Source organism: Penaeus chinensis, chromosome 5 (assembly GCF_019202785.1).
Source record: "Penaeus chinensis breed Huanghai No. 1 chromosome 5, ASM1920278v2, whole genome shotgun sequence".
Taxonomy (NCBI): domain Eukaryota; kingdom Metazoa; phylum Arthropoda; class Malacostraca; order Decapoda; family Penaeidae; genus Penaeus; species Penaeus chinensis.
The window spans coordinates 21,662,996-21,667,995 of NC_061823.1; positions in this window are offsets into that span (position 1 = coordinate 21,662,996).

Sequence of the window (5,000 nt, forward strand, 5' to 3'; positions counted from 1 at the left end):
GGGAGGATGGTGAGAGAGGGTGGGGTGGGGGTGGTGAGAGCGGGGTCAGGGGAGGGGTGGGGGGTAACGAGAGATAGGTGGGGTGGGGGTTGAGGGGGAAATGGGGAGAAAGGGATGGGGGTCGGGAAGAGGGATAGGGGGATAGGGTGGAGAAAGGGGAGATCAGGCAGTAACCGGGATTTGAACCTGCTTTGCAAGGGTGTAAGCATGCAGGTATGTATATACATGTGTATTTATGTCTATGTATGTGCATGAGTGTGTGTATGAGTGTGAGTCAGCGTTCAAGTGTACTTGCATATGTGCAGTCGTGTTTATATCCTCGTGTGTCTACTACATGAGCCCCTATATATTCGACTATTGCGTGCGTGCACGTACACACGGCTGGTTCATACCCGTGTCCCTGCCGTGTGGACATGACTCATGCGCGGGAGACCGGCAACCGCTTCCGTGGAACCGGGAAACTGCGCTCATTTCAGCATCGGATGCTGGGGCGTCCGGGGTGACGACACACATATATATGTGGTTTGGTTTGCAAAGTTCTAGCTTCGCCCGGGCCTTCTAAATATGGCCCGGTCTGTGTCAGCTTTTTACGGCTGTCTCATTGAGTTGTCTGACACTCGGTGCTTACCGTGGCGGCGGGATTGCCAGCAGGCGCTCCTGCCGCCATGGTGTAGGCATTTCGCATAGCCTCTTTACCAGCACGGCGGCTGTTGTGGAAGGTCCATGTCTCAGGAATTGTGTATGGTCACAATTTTCTAGGTAGTGAACTAGTGTGGCGTTCGGCTCGCCGCAGTGCTTGCAGCATCTTTCATCGCGTTCGATTGTTGGGATAATCTGCCATGCACAGTGGTAACCTAGGCGCATTCTGTGAAGAATGACTTCGGTACCTCTGTTGCTTACTTCAGAGAGTGGTTCATAGCCTGTGGCGTCTGAGTACCAGCTGGCCGAGGGGGAGGTTCTCGTTTCCTCTTTGTGGAGCTGCCATAGGAAGGTACGACCGACCAAGGCACACTTCTCCATAAGTAATTTTCGGCTCGGTTTTATCGTCATGGGATTTGGGGGCATACCCCTGCCAGCGACGGCTAGTCTGTCAGCCAGCTCGTTCCCTCTGATGCCGATGTGGCTTGAGACCCAGTTGATGATAATTCTTCTACCCTGAGCAAGAATTCTCTGTGCCATTGTGAGAATCGTGGTCAGTAGGTAGATGTTGTCTGTGGGTGAGCTGTGCTGAAGACAGTCAATGGCTGCCCTGGAGTCTGTGTGTATGACCACGTGTCCTTCCCTTAGGGACACGTGGCCTAGGGCTCCCATGATTGCAACTGCCTCTGCCTGTAGCGAGGAGGCGTTGTCTGTTACCCTCATGGATCGCGTGGCATCCCTTGCTGCAAAGCCGGCGCCTGCAGTGTGGCTCAAGGGATCGACCGATCCATCCATGTAGTATGTTCTACTACCCGGAGGAGTGATGGCTGCAATGACCCTGTGGGCTTCTGCCTTTAGGCTAGGCATGGGGTATAGGATCTTTTTCATTGACAGGCTCATTATGTTGAACTCTATCAGGCTCAGTGCCCACGGCGGGGCTTCGGCAAAGTCGGGGTGGGGGGAGTCCATGCCCTTAGCAAGAAGCTGTTCTTTGAGCTGATGGCGCATCAACACCCTGGCTGTATGAGACAGCCAGGAGTTGTTTGCAACGAGCTCGTTGTCTTGTTCGAGGCATCTGACTAATTTTTGTCTTAGGCTTGTGTTCCTGGGAGCCTGGATGACCTTTGACAGGAATTGTGTTGCAATTAGATCGATTCGTGAGTCCAGGGGGAGAAGGTTTGCCTCCATCAGGAGGTTGAGGACCTTCGTCCACCTCGGGGCACCCAGAATGATCCTGGCAGCTTCATTTTGGACTGTTTCTAATTTGTCTGTGTGCTTTTTCTTTGGGGCAATTAGAGCGACTGAGGCATAGTCCACAATGGGCCGGACAGCATGTACATAGAATGATCTTAGTACTTTGTGTCTGGCCCCTATGCGTCTCCCAGTCATAGCTCTCATGACGGACAGTCTTGCTTTGGTTCGGTCAACCAGGTACTGGACCTCCTTATGGAAGGAGAGGGTCCGGTCTATCCTTACCCCAAGGTATAGGTAGTCCTGGACCCATTCTAATTCCACTCTCTGGATTTTCAGTCTTGTGCCTCGAACTCTCTGTCTCAGAGCCATGGCTTTGGATTTGGCTGCAGAGATCTTTAGTCCTGTCCTACAACACTCCTCTGACATGAGGTCCAGACAACGCTGGGCTTTATTCTGTCTGCGGGGTCCAGTTGAGGTGATAGCGAGATCGTCTGCATACGAGATGATCTGGCACCCCACTGGGAGGTGTATGTTGAGGATGCAGGACATTAAAGTGTTGAATAGGGCTGGACTGAGAACCCCACCCTGTGGCGTTCCATTTTCGAGCGGCATGTGCTGCGATAGGTGACCCTGGAATTTGACATTGGCAGTCCTGTTCCTGAAGTAGTCACCTATCCAAGCCAAGAGCTTTCCTCTGATTCCCTTCTGGATCAGGCTTTCCTGAATGGCAAGCGGACTTGCCAGTTCAAAAGCCTTCTCCAGGTCAAGGAATACCACCACAGCTAGGCCCTTGCTGATTGTGCTTAAGAGCGTTGCTATGCTGTGTGCTGTGCCCATGCCCCTTGGGAACCCGTGGAGGTGTTCGTGCGGGGGTCCCATTTTCCATCCTCTCAGCCTTCTTGGCCAGGCAGCTGAGCAGAGAGATGGGGCGGTACTTCCCCGGCTCCTTTGGTTTTGGGACGGGAACTATGGTAGCCCTCTTCCAACTCTGGGGTAGAGTGGAAGTTTCCCAGGACTTGTTGATGAGTTGCAAGAGTGCACGCTCACCTGCTAGTCCTAGGTGGGAGATAATGGGGTACGAGATCCCATCAGAGCCCGGGGCCGTGTTGGAACTGGTTTTATAGGCTTTCCTTAGTTCCCTCAGAGAAAAGATAATGTCTGCGTTATCGGGTTCGGCTGCCCTTTCTCTGATCTGAGCGTGTCTGTCTGGCTGTAGACGCTCTTGTCTTGCCCTCAGCTCGGCTGGCAGACTGTTGCTGTTCGTTCTCGCAGAGAACTCGTGCGCCAGTCTGCTTGGGGGTCGTGATGGGTGCACCTCGGGGCTGAGCGGCTGGTAGCTCGCTTGACCCGTTGCCAGAGCTCTGAAAGGGTGGTTTGGTAGGGTGGTCGAAGGACTCACACCATTCCAGCCACTTTTCCTGCCTGACTCTGTTGGCAGTTTCCTTGGCATCCGTGACAGCCTCCCTTAGGAGGGAGAGGTTGTCAGGGGTTCTTTGCCTTCGGAATAGTTTTCGGCACATGTTCACCCTGTGGTTGACCTCCCTGATCTTGTCATTGAAGTACCAGGCGTCTTTGTGACTTCTGGACTCAGGCCGAGTTTTGGGTATGGTCTGTGAGGCTGCTTCATTAATGGTGTTTAGCAGGCTAGCTTCGAGCACTTCCACATTTTCGCTTTGTGGGGGATCGTTGCATCTCAGACAGAGGGCCAAGGCGTTTTGAAACGCCTGCCAGTTGGCCTTGTCTGTTTTCCATCTTGGATTCAGTCTTAGGATTTCGGCTGGGCCAGCATCCATGAGGGTAGTTATAGTGCCATAATGGTCACTTGTGACGGTCTCATCGACACGCCAGCCAATCCTCCCCACCAGAGTCGCAGTGGCCAGGGTGAGGTCTAGGACCCCTCCTCTGACATGCGTTGGCTCTTGGGTGTTGATGAGAGCAATCTAAGGGAATGTCTCTAGCACGTGGGCTATGTGATAGCCGGCCGCATCCGGTGTCCGGCAGGGAGCCAGGATGGGGTGGTGTACATTGAAGTCTCCCCCTATGATTACTCGGTCGTGTGCAGCAGAAGCACAAACCTGGCTGATGTCTAAGCTTCTACAGCATGGCCGGCTGTACACATTGTACAGTTTGAGGGGCCCCCGGTCAGGTGAACCTCGACGGCAAGGGATTAAACATCGTCTCCACAGTGCGATGCATCGGCTATTGCGGAGCAGGGGATTGTTGCTCTCACAAGGGTGATCAAGCCTCTCTTGCCAGGTGTTCGTGGCAGTGTGAAGGCATGGTACCCTGAGAAGCGAATAGTGTCCACTGTTAATGTCTCCTGGAGCATGACAATGTCAATGTTCCTTGATCGCACTACTGCTTGGAGAAAAGCGTTCTTTGCAGAGAAGCTATTGATGTTCCACTGTAGGATGCTTAGATGGTGTGTCATGATGTTACTCAGAGACATCGTCGGAGTCTGACAACTCCATTGCGAGGTCCTCGCTGGTTGAGGGCTCCTCGTCTGTTATCAGGCTATCCTTGGGTCCACTGGGAGGTGGAGAGCCTTTGGTAGCTCTGACTTTGGTTGGTTCGGCTTTTCTCTCAGGCTTTTTCTTGGCTGGCCTTGCTGGCCTTGCCTGGGCAAGGTCAGCATGATCTGGCTCTGGCTGCACAGATTCAGCCTGTTTTGGCTCTGCCTGTGAAGGCATGGCCTGGTTTGGAGTGGGGAGGGGAGTCTCGTCCTGGGGTGAGGGTGAGGCTGGTTTTGCTCTAACCAGCTTTCTTCCCTTCAGGGCTGCGACAGTCTGGGTCATTGCCGTCATGGCGACCGAAACTGCCTTCTCGGCCTCCTCACTCGACCTCCCCAGGGCTGTTGCTACTGCTGAGACAACAGCAGTTAACAGGAGAGTCATATCGTCCTCGTCAAAGAGGAGATGATCATCTGTTGGAAACTCCTTTTTGTTGGAGACATCCGGTGTCGGCTGGGGGGCGGCTTCCTTCCTCTTAGGAGGTTGGGAGGCCTTTTCGCTTTTGTTCCTTCCCCAGACATGGGTGCCCGGTGGGGCAGGAACAAAGTCTGGTCGGTTTTGAGCAACCTCTTGTCGCCTGAGGGCCGCCTCTTTCCTGACAGAGCAAGTCAGGCTCCAGGCATGATGCTTCTTGGCACAGTTGGGACATTTGGCTGT